Source organism: Chinchilla lanigera, unplaced genomic scaffold (assembly GCF_000276665.1).
Source record: "Chinchilla lanigera isolate Chin_1 unplaced genomic scaffold, ChiLan1.0 scaffold00007, whole genome shotgun sequence".
Lineage (NCBI taxonomy): Eukaryota > Metazoa > Chordata > Mammalia > Rodentia > Chinchillidae > Chinchilla > Chinchilla lanigera.
In genome coordinates this window covers 21,966,811-21,985,788 of record NW_004955408.1, presented here as the reverse complement: position 1 = coordinate 21,985,788, position 18,978 = coordinate 21,966,811, and the positions used below count along the sequence as shown (strand labels likewise).

The following is an 18,978-nucleotide window of genomic DNA, read 5'->3' as shown; positions in this document are numbered from 1 at the left end:
GTCCCAGTCCCACAGTGCGGGCCTGTGATTGTGTTTGCGGGTGGCTGTGTTTGTGGGTGACTTCAGGTCCTCTGTCCCTGCTCGTACTGGGGCAGGACTGGTTCTCTAGTACAAAGAAGCTGGAGTGAGTGAGAGAACTGGGGTCCACTCCTTCATGGCTGTCCAGCCCTTGGATAAAGGTTCCCAGGTTGGCAGCAATGGGGGAGAGTCACAAAACCAACATGTGTGGTAATTATAAGCACAGATCCAAAGCCCAGACAGAGGAATGTGGGGAAATTGCTTCCCACCTCCGATCCTCAGTTTCACCACCTGCATTATATGTGACTCTGTGAGCATTCTTGTAAGAACCGAATGAGAGTACAGCACACAGAGCTTAGTCCGTCAACATGTCGGGCTCAGCTATTATTGTAACAAGGAATTTAGAAATAGTTTATAGCAGAGGATCTTCTATATCCATAGCCTGGGAGAAGAATCTTGTTTCTAATCCAATCATAAAAATCAGCACAAGCGCAGAGATTAGAACAAATCAAGAGAGATGGGACCCAGGCCTAATGGAACTGGTGTCCTTTTTAAACTTGGTTTTGGGTTTCCCTAACACTCTGGCTGCCTCTTCATGCAGAGCCGCATATGCATGTGTTTTGACGCAAGTGCTGGGAGGAAGCACCTATCCTTAGCCCTAAGGCAGTTAGGGGATACTATTTCCATCTCAGTATTGATATATGGGGAATAACTTAAAGCAGATTGAGAACATATTAAAAGTTAAGCATGTGGGGAGAGCTCCAGGCAGTCTCTTGGCATTGACGAGTGAGAAACACAGACACTGAGTTGAGGCCAAGCCAGAAAGTGTCAGCCTCTCCCGGGACCAAGTAGTGAACGCCAATCAAGAAACCTTTGGTCTCCTTCTCCCTTCTCCTTTCCTGTGGTCTCACGAGTCAATTTCAGTTGGGTTCTGATACTCTTGTCTATTTCCTCAGCGACCTATAGAGTTGAAGGTGCAGACGCTTCTCAATATTGAGATGGGTTTATTAAATGAGGCTGCCCCTCTGCTCAAAGTTAGAGGTACAAGTAAGAGGCCCATTTGCTATTAAGGACCTATTAAGTCCCTTTACAAAAGAGCTGAAGGGCAGCTTGCTGGGTGGCAAGCCCAGATTTACCATCAACAAGCAAAGTACAAGCTGGAAGGCGGAAGGCATTATTTCAGATTTATTGCTCATTTGAATTTTCCATTTTTAGGGAACACTTTTGGCATCTTAATTCCGTAATAATTGCACCTGCCCATTCTTCTTCCAAAGTGCGTTTGGGACGTTGCGATTTGTCTACTGCAGGGTAATGGGAAGAGCAGAGGCGAGCGTGGCAGGCTTCGGGTAGTGGGGGAAAGGTAAATTGGAAAATGAGGAGGAAGCAGTGCCCCAGCAGCTGCAAAATTGTTCAAAACCATTTTCTCAACTGGGTTAATTGTTCTTCCCCATGGTGCGGAGACACCTACGCGTTCAGAAGTCTGCAGTTCTTTATTGCAAGGAGCAGCCTATTAAGAGAGACAGATTGTCTACCAGGAGCAGCTGACTCCCGCCTCTCTTCCCCTTCTCTGTGTCTTGGTTCTCTCCTGCTAACACCCCTGCCCCTCAAGACAGAGCTCATCTGCCTCTCTCCCCGTTGGCATTAGCTTTATCACTGGGAAGGGATGTCAGTGATGGGAGGGGTGGGTAGATTCAAACCAGTTCTGCTTGAGGAATAGGAATAATTACAAAATCTCAGGCCGTTATCCAATTACTTTGACATGTGGCCATTCTAGGGAGTTCTAACTGGATTAAGTTCATTATAAAAAGATTAGTCCTAGGATGGGGACTGTGCATAACGAAGTGAACCTTCAGAATATGTGCTGCTAGGCCACCAAGGACTTTGGGGGAAACCAAGTGAATGGCTTTGTTTATTGAATTACTGCTAAGGCATTCACTAAGGAGTTTCGTTCAGATAGTTCGTGGCTTACAGCTACTGTCAGCAGTTTGCTGTTTGTTTTTCCTTTTTTAAACACTGTTCTTCAATGCCATTCTAGTTATTGTCAAAGTGCTAATCCAGGATGTTTGTCCCTAACATTCTGTGTGAGCATGGAGGTGAGATTATTGATCAAAATGAATCTGAGCCACTCAGAGCTCATATATTATTCATAAACTGCATATACATGCACATATACTGTGCATCCATATAATACCTTGCATCTGTATAATTCTTCCCAGCTTTGCAAAGCATTTTCACATTTCTCATTTGACCAATACAGCAATATTCTGAATAAACAGGCATTATTATAATGCTTCTACAAGTGATGAAAGTAAGATTCAGAGAGGTTAGTCCATGGTCGCCCAACTAGATAGTCCCAGAACTGGGGTTACTGCTCAGATCTGCTATTCCTGGTCTATCCTTCTATCAACATACACCAACTCAGTTTACACATGTATTTTAAACATAGAGTATGTGTTCCACTCATGGCTGTAGACTATTTGGATTAACTAGACTGGTTGAGATCACTTTTTTCCCTCAATTTACCAAGAGAATTATAGCACATATCAGTTTTGAACAACTAGTCTAGCTGCTAAATGCTTTCTTCTCCCTTGTCTTCAGCTCAGAAAATTTTTTTCATACAGAAAACATCCTGGAATGGTTCTTCTGTATCTTCCCTGTTCCACTTTAGGGGAAGGGATCACATTTTACCTTCCTGGAGTAAATGCCCTCACTCCTTTTGACTATCTTGAGAGGAGAGACATGAATGTTAGGATCAGTGGTAAGATGTGAATTAGCAGCAGTTCTCTGATTTGACTTGACTTGCTTTCCTGAGCCGCCAACTCCTGCTGGCTGAATAAGACTTAAGACTCTGAACAGATAAATCTGAGCTCTGGCTGTTAGTTAGGCTCAGCAGTGCCTCCACCTCCTCCTACTAAACCCACTAGCCATAGATCGTCACACCATTTTCTACAGAAGCTGCAACTGGACTTCACCCCATCTGAAAACACAGCTTGAGGAGTCAAGAATGGGCTAGCAAGATGGCATTTGTTTACCTATGATCCTACCTCTAGATTCTGGTGACCCCAAAAACCATGTGGGCCTTGACAAGCAACCCCAGAGTGACGAAGATTGAAAAACAATCAAGCAATCTTGATGCCCCATTTAATGACCAGCAGCAATTCAAGATAACCAGGGAAGGTCAAGAGCAAAGTAATGATCAAAACAGGTATTAGACTTAGGAAAAGAATATAGTCTCAGTACAATTACCATAATGATTATGACAGAAACCAGTTGGCCAGAACAAGAAAAGAAATATGAAAGCAGAAATGTAGGTTACTGTAGACCAATTACTGTGTATTACTGTACACCAGTGATTCTATCCCTCTTCACTAAAAAGAAATAGATATGAACAACATTTAGTGCCAACTATTACTCCCTAAACTATATCTACTCACAGATGAAATTTAAAAGCAGACAATATAGACTGTTGAAGCATTCTCCAGATTCTCATTTGCAAAAATATAACATTGATAATTAAAAATTATTTAAAAAGTAGACTAACTGAGAGATGGAACCAAAAATTTACCAACTTCAGGCAGGGCTGGACTTAGTGACTCAATAAATAATTAGGACCTTTTCTACATCATGGCTCCTAACATTGCCACACCTACTTTTTTTATACTGGGATTGAACCCAAGGCTTCCATACTGAGCTATATCCCCAGTCCTTTTTCATTTTTCTTTCTTTTGAAACAGGGTCTCTTTACACCACTAAATTGCCTAGATTGGGCTCCAACTCATTCCTCCTGCTTCAGCCTCCCAGAGTGCTGGGAACACAGGTGTGCACCACCATGGCCAGCCCCACATTTATCTTTTAGCATAGAGTTTGGCAGGAAAATGAGTCCCTTTTTCTAATAGTTCCTGTAAATGTTTTGGAATTTATTTCCTTGGTTCCTGCTTAATCATTTTCCCATAGCAGAACCAGTCATGGCTGCTGAGGGCTGCACTATGCAGACTAGCCAGGCCTGGGTCCTGTGATCTCCTGGACACCGGCCTACCCTTGTGTCTTCTCTCCTGTTTCCCGTCCTTCCACCCCCAAACCACTTACCCTGCAAATGATGCAGCTGTGGTGGACAAGCGGGAAAGGTGTCAACCTCTCAGTTGGCTGCTTGCTATGTACCAGGCCCAGTGCGAGCTTCTGGAAGGAGACTTTCCAAACAATCCCAAAGCTTTATATTGTGCAGGCTCTTTTCATGTTCATAATCTTGGCTGACCCTGATAAATACCACGAGGTAGCTGTGGTTGTCCTCATCATTGTGTAGATGAGGAAAAGTCAGTTCAGCCTGGCTCTTTAACTCCCTGAAATAAGGCTTGACCTCCAATTTGTCAGACTCCAAATTCTATTCCCTTCCCGTAAGCCTTTTGTCAGGACTGGTGGCAGTACTAACATGAAAAAATGTAAGTTCCCCACTTACATGAGGCAGAAGGCAAGTCAGAGACTAGATTTCAGTTTCCCCAGTCAGAAACAAGCCTGAACTCCGCATTTCTAAGAACATAATCCCTCTTGTTCTCCAGTACTTAGGTAGAGTGTAGACATAATACCAGCTATAGTTTATTAACCATAATGTGCAAGGGACTGTGCTAAGCACTTTCCATAGAATGTCCCATATACTGCTAAGAACAACCTTACGAAATAGCACTTCTTATCCCTATCAGGCAGCTGAGAAAAGGGAGTCTGGGAAAGAGGAAACAACTTCCACCCGGTGGTACATGGAGCCAGAGTTTGAACCCAGCTCTGACTGCCACTCTGATATTTTTCCTGCCGTACAGTGGGGGGGCCTTACATCAGCTGCTGACTGATCAGACTTCATTAACAAACTGAGGGGAGGTGGGAAACAAGAAAGGCATCATTCCCAAACTTGGTGGAAACCCAGGAAAAGTGGAAGAAAATTAGATTTTCCACCAATTCTTGGTATTTTTAAAGTCTTGAAACCAAAATAATTTGATAGAAGCTGGTCATCTGCAGTCTAAAACAAGAATATCACCTTTCAAGGATCTCCAAACGTTAAAATTGACGAGGTTTTAATTGTCCAAGCCCTATGGGCTGCTTTGCTTTCCTAGGAGAGTCTTGTGTTTCACTCCTATAACTCGCTCAGGAACGACAACAGTCCTAGGAGAGCCTGAGTGGTTCCATCTGGGGACCAGGGCGAGCCAGCCGCAGTGTCACTTCCACACTGCACACCCTCCTCCTCGCATCCTCATCCTTGGCCATGTCTGGTTGCTGCAGATTGGCATTTTCACATCGTTTATGCTTTTCAAGGTACACATCTCACGACAACACTGGCAGCTTTCAATTTATTAGGCTTATTAGCAAATAAAACTGTCCTGAAAAGCCTAGATTTGATATCTGGAAGATTCATTTCAGGATTGATTTAATACAACCTGCCTGGTAGTTTATTTCACATCTCTAGGTTGGGACTAAATCACCCTCATCTTGTTGATACCTTTAATGTGGTGGTTGGTGTTTGCAAAATAGGTCAGGCTATAAAAGAATCTGAAGAGTCTAGATGCTTCCAATTTCTTTTTTTTTAATAGAGATGATAAAAATGCTATATAACTTTATGTGTCTAGGAGATTCTGGGTTTTTTTCCTCCTTTTTTCTTCCTTGGCTCTCTGTGATGTCTTTTGAATATAAATAGTGGGAAATACATTTAAAGATGTGGTCCTCCTTAACTGTTGATTTGTAACACTGGGAAATAACCTGCTTTCTCTGGAAACACTGCTCTGCACAAAGGACTCATGACATCTGGCATTCAATATGACAAACCTATCGAGGCACCAGCCAGGAACAGTCCATCATTTAAGTCATCTTGTTCTTAAGCCCTGGGCTGCTATCATGCTTTTTTTTAAGATGAAGACTTGAACAGAGAAAAGCTGTTATTACCAAACCAGCCAATGGCACTTACCAAGGGCTATTACTCTCTGTTAGTATTTATCACCCACCTCTCATTTGACACTTATCATTTATTGCTTGACAGTTTTATTTATCTTTTATTTTATCCTCTCCCATTGGCTTACCATCTGCAGAGAGCCTGGGCCCTACAGTTTAGCCCAGCACTGTTCAAAATCCCATCCCTTCCACTTCCTACTGGGAGACCACAGCGATAGAACTTAACCCCTAATCTGAGTTTGCTCATTGTAGAAAAAAAAAAAAAGATACAGATGGAAATAATAGTGTTAATGTAAATAACATATGAAAAATCTTTAACGTAGTGCCAAGCACATGGAAAGTGCTCAGATAATGGTAGCTGGTGTTATTGTGATGAAGTCGGGGATAATAATACTGTTAGCATAAAACATGCTCTTAAATGTTGCATACCAAAGTGCCTGTGTAAAAGTAGATGGTTTAAATCTGTGAAAGGTCTTGATTCTAGAATATTTATGAAGAAAGATCAATTTCACTATATTTTAGATTTATATATATGATACATGATATATATGTGATATATATGTCTGAAAGTGAGGTTATATTCAACAGATCCTTAAGAAAGTTTATTTGATACAAAGAGAGTTCTTTAAGTGGTTGAATGCACTTTCCAGACTCTGATTTTCCTATCAACTTAAATCTTCCCATATCTTATTTGCATCAGTAAATTATTTAGCTAAACCTTCCTTCTTATAATTGACTTAGATAAGCTTAAACCTTTCTGAGTTAGCAAAAATTTTGAATTTCTAAAGAGCGAGAATCCATACATTTTGCTGCCTTCCTGAACCATAGTGTGCTCAGCAGATAGAAAGACTAGCTGGAATTTATAATCCAGGACATGTTTGTTCTCTTTCCGGTTACCTACTTTAATCTTGTACATCTGGGGCCTGGTGACACTGGCATCCTATGGTAAAATGTGCACAAGCACAGCAGCAATACCTGAAAACCCCTCAGCCCCATCGATCACAGCCCTCATCTGCAACTTGCTGCCAGCTGCCCTTGCGATCCACCTGCTGCCACTTTGTCTCCCATGGGTCCTCCTTGATTCTGTGTTTCAGATTCTTCACGCATTTCCTCCCTTCTGCCCATTCTGATGGTACCTGCAGAGTTTAACACATTGTTGGTGACATTTTTCTAAGTCATTGTCCTGCTGTACATTTGTATGTGTTCCGTGTCTTCTATTTTGAACAAGTACTTCTCTTTTCCAAATTGGGTTAGATTGGCTTCTGCTACAATTATTGTATAACCAAAGGGATAAAGCAGAAAAAGGAGGTTTAAAAGTCAAATGACAGTGTCTAAATACCCTCAAAATGTTCCAATAAGTTACAACATCCATGTTTCAAGATTTATTCTAGAAAACAATATTATTAGCAGCACAATAATTCAGCCATGTATTCGTCACTTACTAAGTACCATGCAATGGGTTAAGTATCATTTATATCATTTCTCACTTATTTCCTATTTAAATGCCCTTTTCACTCAAGCACTTTTGTCCGGTATTAAAAATCATACATTCTTTCTAAAAGTTAGAGACCTAACCCATACTGCTGAAATCCATCCATACTAGAAGTTAAATACTTACAGGATTCTTTTAGGAGAGGTGGGATGCATATTTACCTGGTACAGATTGAGTGTCTCTTATCTGAAATGCTGGAAACCAGAAGTATTTGGAATTTTTTAGACTTTAGAGTATTTACATACACATATAAAGAGATATCTTGGACCTAAGTCTGAACACAGAGTTCATTTATACTTCGTATATACCTTATTTGCATAGCCCAAAAGTGATTTTACATACTATTTTTAGTGTACCCATATTATCTCTGTGACCCTTCACAGGAGACCAGGAGTAGAACTTGTTGACTCTCAAAAGGTTTCAGATGTTGGAGTATTTAAAAATCTGTATGTTCAGATTATAGATGCTCAACATGTGTTTAGCCAGAATATGTTCCCTGCCTTATGGTCTCTTGCCATGGACAGACTTGAACAGACTACAGCAAATTTTATGTGTTAGAAGTTTGCCCTTCCTTCAAGTGGTTTACTCCTGCCTGTCAGAAAATTGTCGTGATTTATTGGTATGTTAGAATAAGGATTTATTGCCTTATTCTGGGGGGAAGCATGTAATAAATACACAGATTCAAAATATTTACCATGTGTATGGAGACCCTTAAATGTCTAACTGAATTGTGCACTGGTGTTCTGGAAGTCCAAAATTCCACCTGAGAAATTTCAGATCAGAAGCTTTAGTGTGAATCTGAGGGTTTGTCGTGCAAAATTATGATGTGATGACAATGGTGTTGGTGGTGGTAGTGATTACAACTGCCATCATTAGTCTTTTATATTCCAGCCCATGTGCTGGACACCATTCTTTTTTCTAATCCTTAAGAAACGGATAGCTGTTAATATTTCCATAATTCAGAAAAGAAAACCGGGGTGAATAGAGAGCTGTGTGACTCACCCAAGGTCATACAGCTGGTGAGTAGCCAGTCTAGGATACTCACCTATATCTGGGGTCCTCTTCCCCAGTCCCAGGCATCTCCACAGTCCCAGGATCAGAGAACACCGGATCCTGTACAAGAATGTCCAGGACTGATGCCATCTGGACCAGCTCTCCTGATCCCATCTCATAGCGGGTCATTCCTACTAAATGTACGCTCAAGCCACCCCAGCTCTCCCAACTGCCGTGCTCCAAGGCTGGACTGCCACCACTTTTTGCTAGGTGCCCCAGTGGCCTTTGGCCATGCATACTTCTCCCTATACAGTCCATTCTCCAGAGTGGACTCTCTTTCCCAAATGCTGCTTCACTGTCCTACTTGAAACATATTAATGCTATTCCCTTTTTCTTAGGGTAGAAATGGAAGTCTACCTACAGGAAAGCTACCTACCCATTTTTATCACACTGAACCCAGTTGTAATTAAAGAGTTACTTGAGTGGTTTAATCTCTAAGTACCTTCCCCAATTTAGAAGCTCCAGAAGATTAGTATCCCATTTCTAGCTTTATCATCGGTAGCCCCAATTCCTAGCATGGGACAAGCACTTGGTAGGTGCCCAATAAGTATTTGTTGATTGACCAAATATACCTAGTGGTTCAAAAGCTGAACATCACCCTGCATCCAGTGGAGATCATGTCAGCATGTCACCCATCCTTACAGGAAGTTGTAGGGTGGGAAAAGCTGTTGTGGTTATTATTCCAGCATAATACTAGCTGCACACGTAGTCAGCGTTGTCCTTTTTGGGGAAATTGTTTCTGGATGGCCATTGTAGCTTGGGAGGGATTTCAGTGACCACTTGCTTTGAGTAAAAATGCTGTGGTCCAGGGAAGGATGCGAGTGGTCTGCCCCAGTGCTTGGTCTTTGCCTAAAAGTTGTTGATTTCCCATCCACAGTTAAGGGACCCAAGTACCTTAAAGCCATGAGGCAGTTTTAGTTAGAACCTCTTTGTTCTGCTATTTTACCAATTTCACATCCTCCTGATCCTCCATTACTAACTGTGTACAGGAAACTAATTAGAACTGTGAGATTCCAGAGCCTTTATTTGGTAGACCAGGTTCATTTCATTGTTTGAAATTTGCTTTCAGCCTGATGCATTTTTTAGTTGCCAGACAAATATAAACAGATTTGCTTCTTTGTTTGCCATCGAGAAAGAAATTCTTTAAACAACAATCAGACGCAAATACAAAGGATGTTTCTCAAAGAAACTGTACCGCGGTTGTCTGATCGTGCTGTGATGGGATTTCTCTGGATTTCTCCAGGACCCTGGGTGCCCAGATCAGAAAGTCAGGGTTTGTGCTGTTTCTCCTTGCTGCTCAGTGTAATCCTGTGCATCCCTTTTTATGAAAACACCGTGAAACCTGAAATGCATTCAAACTTTCCTTTTGGCCAGGAGACAGGGGCATGTGTAGACCAAACACACTTTTTCTCTTGAAAAGATCTTTCATCAGTATGGCCCTGAGACATAAAAATAGTCTATCAACACATACTTTTTAGGTGCTGTGGGAGAATTAAAACAAAGGAATGAACAAGCAGACTGAAACAACAGCGTGCAGGCAGCACCCCCGACTTTGAGAAATGTACTCTTGGTAGAGGTCAGATGGAATCCAGAGTTTTCCAGAGTAGCAAAAGATCTCTCTGGGGGCTGATGAAGTCAGGGAGGGCTTCCTGGTGTTGGTGTGCCCAAGGAGGCCACCAGTGCACAATGTGGTTCCCGTTTCAGGAACTGCAGGAGTCTGAGTCCCAATTTCATCCAATTTGTGTGTGTGACCTTGGACGAGTTAGTTACCCTTGCTGAATCTCAACTTTTCATTTGCAAAATGAGGGCAACGCTTTCTTTACAAGACTATTACTCTTTTCTGCTCTTTTAGTTTTAAAGATATATGAGATGCAGTGGTACCTCAATTCACAAACTTAATTCTTTCCACGATTGTGGTCGCAAACCAAATTGGACGAGAACCAAATCAATTTCAATGGTTAGGTTCAATGTTGACTTTATAGGGAAATTTGATATGGTTCTGGTCCAATTCAGTTTGCAACCAGAATCGTGGGAAGAATTAAATTCATAGACCAAGGTACCACTGCAATATTTATTGTTATTACTGTTTTAGTTTCCCAGACTCCCTCTGGCCCCAGACCTTTGCACAGGATCTCTGCTCTCCTCTCCTGAAGCACTATGCCTCAGTCTCAGAGGTGACTTTGTTATTCTCTCAGGTGTGACCTAGAATATGAATTCTAGGTGGGAGTGTGCCCTCCTCCTGCCCCTGTGCGCACCTGCATCCTCAGGCCCTTCTACCATCTGGGTATGTGAACACCCTGTTCCCCAGCCTCATGTCTTCTGAGGGGCAGTACTGACATGATGACCTCTGCTGCTTTCTACAGCAGGGTCAAAAGTTTATAGAGAAGGGGAAGGAGGGAAGAAGGATGGAAAGGAAGGGTGAGAAGGGAAGGGAAGGGAAGGGAAGGATCTACTTCTCTCCTGTGCTTTCACTGTCTTCAATGTGAACCGTGGAGGAGATCCATTAAGGACTGTCTATTTTTGTAGAATTCCAACCAACAAGAAAGTAATACAGGCTTGGGTGGCTCCAGGCAGTTCAGCTTTCCAGCCATTCTCTCAAGCAGAAGCTTCCAGTAGGCCAGTTATTTTCTCCGGGAGCTGTTGTGGTGGTTTTTGCTGGGCCATGTGCCAGGAGGACTCGCCCAATCTGGCAAATGCAAGGGCAGCAAAGCTGAAGTCCTGGTGGACTTCCAGGAGGCAATCAAACCCATCACCCCCTAAGGAACCCTGCAGCTTGTGTATCTGTCACCACTCCAAAGCCACTTCTGCCTAGTGGAGCAACATGCAAGTTCCCAGCCAGAAAGGGAAGGCGTAGTGCAGATGACACCAGCTCAGCACCACGCTCAAGAATTGGTTGCAAAATCATGAAAGAGGAACCCCCTTGCCCTGCCTGTCCATGTGCCCTTCAGCCTGTCCTAGCCAGGTCTTCCTCTGAAATCACTCTGAGGTGGAAGTCCTTCTTCCTTTTGCTATTTATTCAATAAAGTCCTCACTCTCCTGTTTGGCCTTTGATGACCTCCACGGTCTGGCACCAAATTACCCTTGTTGTTTTCTCTCCAACTCTTCACTGACTTCCAGCTGCTTTGCATTGCTCTGCAGTTGAAAACACTGGCCAGCCTTGACTCTAGCACTTACTAGCAATGCTCTTTAGGGAAGGTACCTAGCTCTTTGCAGCCTTGATTTCCTCATCCCTAAAAAGGGAATCGCGATATCTCCTCTGCATTTTAAGATAGATATTGGCCAAGATCCTTAGACTGGCAAATCCTTTCTGAAATGCTCGTGGTTATTAAATACTTGAAGCTTGGCCTGATTACTGCAGCACTCTCTACCCATCTTTGCCTTGTGTCTTTGATTATGCTATTCCTCTCCTACCCCTAAATGTTCTCTTTATCTATTGATAGTGAGTATTGTTCGTCTGTATAAACTGGCAGTTCTCACACTTAGCCTGGTAGACTCACTAGTATTATTTACTTAGATGGTTCAGGTACAGTGTGGACTTTTCAAGATAAGGGCTGCATCCTATCATAATAACTACTGTTCAGTGAGCTCCCCCTATGGGCCGGCCATGTGAGGCCATGCATGTTGCGCACGGCTCAACTCTTGAGGGTGCCACTCCAAGGATAGCCTGTGCTCCTGAAGTCTTAAGCATGCATGGTGGAGCTTAGATGCATGCGTCCTCAATCCTCTGCCCTTCGGGGCATCCATCCCTGTTTTGTAGTTGTGGAAACAGAGTCTGAGAGGGTAAACGCTTATCTGCAGTCACACAGCTACGATGTGGAGCTGCTGGTATCTCATTCCACATGCTTCCCTCTAAGTTCATTGGCCAGTCACTGAGCGACCAGCCATGGCTGGGGCAGGTGCTTATCAACTGACACACTGATTGGTTGACCACAGTGAGTGCACCAGGGCTTTGCTGCCTGTGAGAAATTCTGCCAACCAATCAAGCAGGAAACACTGCTCTCCCTGCTCTTTCTGGTTCCATGTAAGGTAGAGGCCAGGAGAAAGAAGTTACCAAGAAGAAACCCATAGGTGTCTTTTCTCTCTTCCTTTTTCTTTTTATCTGGTCCAGAAGGACAAATTGAAAATAGATGGTACCGTCTCCCCAAAGGAAAAGTTTCAGGACTGGCATAGGGAGTTGGGATTTGGGGCTGAAGTGGGAGAAATGATCCAGACAAGCCCTCAGTCCTGCCCACCTGTCGGAGAGCAAGTGGGAGCCACTCTCCCCTGCAGTGGGCAGCTTCCCCTCTCGGTGAGAATCTGTGCTGTCAGGGAGAAAGCACGGTCCTGAGCCACCACTCAGCACCATCCCATGTAGAACACAGGCCTGGAAAACAGGCAGTGCTGCCTCTCCTGCTGCTCTGCACCTCAGAATACAAGGGTCACAGAGCACTGGTAAAGTCTCGCTCAGTTCTTGGGTATGTGGTCAAAACACCTCCAGGGAGTTCTCAGTCACATACTTCAAGGGGGACAGCCAGGCTAGAAGGTCCTGGGCAGTTTTCCCAGGACAGCAGTGTGCACTGACAGATACCCTTACCATAGACCGATTGCCATGGATCACCGACATCCACTTGGCACAGCATAGAGGCTGAGGTCCTGGAGCCAGAAGGATGGGCCTGTGGCGTGGACCGGCCTGACATCCCAGCAGCACACCTCTGCTCCCAGCCTAGGACATGTTCTCTGATTGTGTGTTTTCAGCACATGCTGTCTTCTTCTCCAGGACAATTTTTATCAGAGTCCAAACTCATGACTTGGAATTTGTGTGGAGTGGCAGGTGGGGTAAAATTCTTTCTCTCATTTCAGCCTCAGGTATAGTGATACTGGGGGCTGTTTCTTTACTTTGCAATCCTAATACCATTTCTGTGGCAAAAAATGTGCACAATAATAGTGCACGATCAATCAGTCAATTAATTATTTGTTATTCGTACTCTTTCATCTGTGGACTCTTTCTGAAAACATTGCCACTGACAAAACAGAAACATCCTTTGAAACAAAAGAGAAATGGGAAAATGGTCTTTCTGTCTCAGGGTAGCTCTTTAGTAGCTATTATACCATTCCCTCAGGAGTCTGATCCATGCCTTTCTTCCCCGCCTGCCAAATTGTGGGCTGTACATAAGGTAGTTGGAGTGGGTTCCCAGATTTTCCCTAACAGAACTGCAGAGGGCCCTGGGCCTGGGCTGGCTGTCAGCAGTTGGGATAGGAATGGGTGTTTGTGCAGGGAGGCAATGGTGTGGTCAGACCTGCGAGATTCCAGGGCTTTGCAAGGTCTGCGTGTGCAGCTTTCATCCTCTGAAACAAGCTGTCCCATCTTCAATGTGCCTGAGCACCACCAGGTTATTGTCCAGGATGCTTTATCACTAAAAGGCGTTAGCACCATGAGATAGGACCAAGCAAGGTCAGTATCCTGGGCAGGTCCAGCCCCAGGGGATTCCTGCTTTGAGAATTCCCACTACTGGAGCTTAGCTTCTCCTGTGAGCTGGGCTGCAAGTGTCAGCTGCAAATGCGTCTCCAGGCTCCTACATCTGGCCCTGCATCAGGGAAGGAATGTGGTGCTGACACTTCCTTATCAATCATAATGAAGGGGTGTGATACTCACAGAGCCTCTATCATATGCCAGACCCTGGACTCAGCTCTCTCTATGGTTTATTTCCCTATCACTTCTCGGCACCTTTAATGTGGAGGGGCAGTGATGAAGTCTGTTGTTCAGATGAGTGACTAAGGCCAGGAGAACCTTGAGTAACTTATTCATAGTCATAGAACTAGAGTGGGCAGAATCCAGATTGGATACCAGATTACCTGACCTCAGAGCCTCACACAATAAACCATTCCTCCTCTGAAAATATTTTACTCTTGCTTAAATATACACCTATTTCCCTGGCCTATGCAGACAAATGAATCAGAGTTTAATCTCCTCCATGCTGATGGCCCTACGAATAGCCAACAGCTCTCTCCACTCTCCAGCCACATTTTGTTTAGGCCAAGATGCAGACCGAGGGTTCTCAAAGCTGCAGCAAAGGATGAAAGTCTCCTGGAAGCAGTTTAGTTCCCCTTCCCCTCAAAGGTGCTGGTTCCTGCAGGACAATACCAAGGGATCTGTACTTGGCTGTTCGGCATGCGCACCCCTGTGACCCTGACGAGGACTTTGCTTCTGTCTCACAGGACTTGTGCTCAGGTGGCTGGCTCCCAGCGGCTCCACTGGGCCTACCTGCCTTCAGTGTAGATGAGGGGCCACAGGGTGAACGTGTCCTGGAGAAAAGGCATCCTGTAGAATAAACTAGGCCAGGACCGACTCTGAAAAGGCACCTGGTTCCTCTGCCTTGAGATCGGCCCAGGCCACATCGCAGATGTGTGTGTGTGCATATGTATTTAATAGCCACTTCTTTCAGCTACAGCTCAAGAACCAGAGTGAACTTCTAGGATAATCTAACCCTCCAGTTCTGTTCCCTGTATAGATGTTGCATTTTATTTATCTCTTCCAGCACAAATAGACTGCTCCAGTAGACCTCAGAGAAACAACCTGCCAGTCAATATAGGTGGCTATTTTTCTACATTATCAGAGGGAAGTTTTAATTCCTGGAAGCCTCATTTCCAGTGGTAAAGAATTTACCCTGTCCACTTCTCTCTCACCCAGGCTGACCCTGATTCTAGAGCATGCTTGGGGTCCAGACCAGCCTCTGCCACTGGGTAGTTAGCAACACAGCTTTGAATAGGTGGATGAACTGCTCTGTGCCTCAGTCTCCTCATCTATAAAATGTAGGTCACGAGAGCATCTGCTTATTGGATTGACTTGGTGATTAAAGAATTTAAATTAAAGAATTTAAAAGAATTTAAATAAAGTGTTTAATGCAGTGTTGGGCGTGTAGTAAGCCCTTGCTAAATATTTACACTTGCCATTAGAATGGCAGCAACAATAGTAATAATTTTCAAAATTATTAAAGAACATTGGACAGAGTTGGAAAGCACAAGGTTAGTGTGACTTTGAGCCAATTACCCAATTTCTACTAGCCTTGGTTTCTTCAACTGTGAAATGGGTATAGTTAGTATATATAACTCTTAGGACTGTTGAGGAATAAATAACATCTTACATTAGTGCCTTAGGGAATAGGTATTCCCCCAGTATTACCTATTAGATTACATTATGAATTAATATTTTAATGACTAATTTATTATTTATTATTAGGTCTGGGCCACCCATGTATATCCCAGTAGAAAGAGATTTACACTGAGAGCTGGGGTGTGAGCCATTGACCAGCTGGGGCCCTGAGCAGAGGTGCTCGCCTTATCTAAGCCTGTGCTAGTTTCTCCCATTATCCACTCAGTTAAACACATTTCCTGGCCTCTTTCCAGAGATACTATGAAGAGAAAACTGGAGAACAGGTGTAAAAGTCCTTCACCTCAAAATGTGCAATTTTAAGTAAAGTCGCATTACCTAAAATATTAACTAAAACCTTTTGTGGCTATTTTAATGCTTTTGAAAAAAAAATCATTTTTAAATCCTCCAAAGAAGAATATAGAATGTCAAACACTAGCACCACTGTAACGTGCTTGGCATTATATCCACCCTGTAGAATGACCTAAGTATACCCAAGAGGCAAGCAGTATTCCCCAGTAGCAGGCCAGCTTTATAAGCAAAGGGAGGGGAGATGGGCACTTATGATACAGGTTGATCATGTCTAATCCAAAATGCTCCAAAATCCCAAGCTGTTTGAACACTGACATGATTTCACCACCGTGGTTGTATACCGTGAAACTGTTTCATGTGCAAAGTTATTATAAATGCTGTATGAAACATTTTAGAGCCAGATGTGGTGCATGCCTGTGATCCCAGCATGCCGGCCTGAGCTACATAGTGAATTAAAGACCAACATGGACTGTATGGTGAGGCCCTGTCTTGAAAATGGAAAGGGGGTAGAAATGGAGAGGCCAGAGGTATAGTTTAGCTCTCCCTTGGTTCAATTCCCAGTACAGGGAAGGGAAAAAGAAAAACTATCTCCAGGCTGTGTATAACATATACTTGAAAAATAAATCAATTTTGTGTTTAGACTTGGGTCCCATCGCTATGATCCCATTACAGTATACAAACTTTCACAATCAGAAAAAAATCCAAAATTATATACTTCTGGTCCTAAGCATTTCAGATGCCCAACCTCTCTACACAGGCATAACAACAGGTTGTTTGCCTGATTTCAAGCTTGACCCCAAAGCCAGACTTGCTAGAGATCCTGGAAGTATCATGGAACCAAGATGACCGTTTTTAAAACCAATAATTTCCAAAGAATGTTAGTCTTACTTTTAGAACTGTACAAAAGAACTTTAAAAACTGATCATTCAGGGCATGGTGGAGTACACCTGTAATCCCAGCACTCGGGAGGCTGAGGCAGGAGGATCGTTCAAGTTTGAGGCCAGCCTGGGTTACAAAGTGAGCTCAAGGCCAGCCTGAACTGCATAGCAAGACCCTGTCTCAAAAAGACAAAAAAAGAAAAAAAAAAGAAAAAAGAAAAAACTGATCATTCATTTAACTTGATACTTAATGGAGAAAAATATAATTAGCGCATTTAGCTTGATTAATGTTGCTTTGTTCAATTCCCTTTTTAAATGTAAATCAAATTAAGTGGAAATTATTCTGTAAATATGACAAAAATCTTGAAGGTAGAAAAAATGGCAAAAGTTTGGAAAATGCCACATTAAACAAATCTTCACTGAACACATGCTATTTGCCGGGTACTGTCCCAGACGCTGGGAGCTCACAGTTAATACTGTGCAACCCCTGGGATGAAGGTCTCCATCAGATGGGGGCAGTAGCCACATCCAGGCTAACTGTAATACAGTGTGGTGGCCATTGTGCTTGCCACTCAAAACAGTGGAGACTAAACCAGATTAAGGGAGGATCCCTTCTGTGAGGGCAGCCGGGGAAATAACATTCGGATTGGGTATTTAACATGCTTCAGTTATCCAGGTAACACTAGGTGCTCAATTCTACACTAGTTAATAAGATTGAATGTCTCTGCAGCATGAAACTCACATTCTTGCAGGCAAGGTAGGCCGAACCCTCATGGTCAAGAAAACGGGCAGTGCAATTGCAAGTTTTGAGTCAGTGTGAAGAAGGAGGCTTCAGAGTAAGGACTTGGGGCTGTGCTGTGGCGGAGTAGCCCGATGGGATAGTTGAAGCAAAGATCCTGACACTTGCAAGGGCATAGTGAGTTTCAGGAATGGCTGATATTGATCATGAGAAGAAGCAGGGGGTAGAGTCCAAGGCATTGCGTGTTACACCAGGTATCTTGGGCTGTATTTTTTATTATGGTAATATGCACATAAAAACCTAAAATTCCCAGCTGGGCATGGTGGCACATGCCTATAATCCCAGCACTCAGGAGGCTGAAGCAGGAGGATTGCTGTGAGTTCAAGACCAGTCTGGGCTACAAAGTGAGCCCAAGGCCAGCCTGAACTGCATAGCGAGACCCTGTCTCAAAACAAACAAACAAACAAAAAACACTAAAATTCCCCCATCTTAATCATCTTTAAAGGCACAGTTCAGTGCCGTTACATATACTCACATTGTTGTACAACTAGTCTCCAGAACTCTTTTTATCTTGCAAAACTGAAACTCTGCCCATTAAACAATAAGTCTTTATTCCCTCCCACACCTAGAGCCTGGTGAATATCATTCTACTTTTTGTCTCTGTGGATTTGACCATTCTAGGTATCTCGTGTCCATGGCATTGTGCAGAATTTGTCTTTTGTGACTGCCATATTTCATTTATCATCATGTCCTCAAGATTCTGCATATGTTGTAACATATGTCAGAATGTCCTTCCTTTAAAAAAACACACTGTATAATATTCTATTGTATGTATAACATGTATTTTGCTTATCCATCCATCAAAGGACACAAGGGTCACTTCTACATTTTTGCTATTTTAAATAATAGTGCTATGGGTCTATAAATATCTGTTTGAGGCTTTGCTTTAAATTCTTTTGGGTACATCCTCAGAAGTGGAATTGTTAATAAAATGATGATTCTGTTTTTAGCTTTCTGCACAACGGCCATACTGTCTTCCATAGCAGCTGTGTCATGGTACCTTCTTTCTGATAGGACACAGGTGTTCCAGTCTTACCACATCCTTGCCACAGTTATTTGTCTTTCTATACAGTAACCATCTAGGCAGTGTGAAGTGATACCTCACTGTGGTTTTGATTTGTATTCCTCCCATGATTATTGATACTGAGCATCTTTTCATGTACTTGTTGGCCATTTGTAGATAATCTGAGGAGAAAAGTTTGTTCATGCCTTCACTCAGTTAAAGTGGGTTTTATTGTTGCTATTATTTTCCAGGGGACTTATCTTTTTAACAAATGACGGGCTAAAGATTTTTAAGCAGGGCATTAACACTGTTGGGACCAGACTAAAAATAGCAGTGTGAGGGTTGGAAAGATGAATGAGGTAGAAGAAA

General features: G+C 43.1%; 1 protein-coding gene and 1 long non-coding RNA gene across 5 annotated transcripts in view; one reads left to right on the top strand and one right to left on the bottom strand.

Moving 5' to 3' along the window:
* Nucleotides 1–18,978, top strand: part of Slit3 (slit guidance ligand 3) — a gene marked incomplete at its 5' end in the record, with an annotated part of 603,472 nt that overhangs the window by 337,170 nt on the left and 247,324 nt on the right.
* The window catches only part of LOC102012286, a 60,008-nt gene that overhangs the window by 15,246 nt on the left and 25,784 nt on the right, over nt 1–18,978 (bottom strand). For both annotated transcript variants that reach the window (XR_001232370.1, XR_259698.2), the window contains exon 2: nt 4,105–4,271. This is a non-coding gene — a long non-coding RNA (uncharacterized LOC102012286). The remainder of the gene's footprint in view (nt 1–4,104; nt 4,272–18,978) is intronic.